At 62.9% G+C, this 461-nt stretch overlaps 1 protein-coding gene across 2 annotated transcripts in view; it reads left to right on the forward strand.

Moving 5' to 3' along the window:
* The first annotated feature begins 15 nt into the window (after nt 1-15).
* The window catches only part of LOC108726752 (uncharacterized), a 25,524-nt gene continuing 25,078 nt past the window's right edge, over nt 16-461 (forward strand). For both annotated transcript variants that reach the window (XM_018454513.1, XM_018454515.1), the window contains exon 1: nt 16-411. The gene's annotated coding sequence lies outside the window, so the exon portion shown is untranslated. The remainder of the gene's footprint in view (nt 412-461) is intronic.

The raw sequence follows: 461 nt of genomic DNA on the forward strand, positions 1-461 counted from the left end.
CAGTTCAGTCCGTTACGGTGCGTCGCGTCGCGTGGCGTGTATAGCGGGACGCGCGTTTTCCACGTTGAAGGGGTAGCGTGTACACGCGGGGGGACGCGTCTCTCTCGTGGCGTCGCTGCGGAAGCGCGGAGGGCGCGCACGGGCGTGAATAAACGCCGAGACCTCCCCTTCGTCGAACTCGCTTTTTTCTCTCCTTCTCCGCCGGGTCACGAGCACTCGGACATGCGGCCGGCGAGCGTCAGGACGAGCCATTGTCCGCGCCGTTTGACACTCGGGGCCAACGGCCAGCCGCGCAGCCGACTCTCCCCGCACCGAGCGAGCCAGCTGAATTCATCCGTCTGAACGTACCTGCGGATCGCGACGCGGGAAAGACGAGCGGGAGGAGGCTGTCGAATCGGGGATATTTTTACGGTGAGTATCTTCCTGTATATTCTTATCATGCGTGCCAGCCGGACGCTTTT

The sequence above is a fragment of the Mycetomoellerius zeteki genome, unplaced genomic scaffold (genome assembly GCF_001594055.1).
Source record: "Mycetomoellerius zeteki isolate Tzet28-1 unplaced genomic scaffold, Tzet1.0 scaffold433, whole genome shotgun sequence".
Classification (NCBI taxonomy): domain Eukaryota; kingdom Metazoa; phylum Arthropoda; class Insecta; order Hymenoptera; family Formicidae; genus Mycetomoellerius; species Mycetomoellerius zeteki.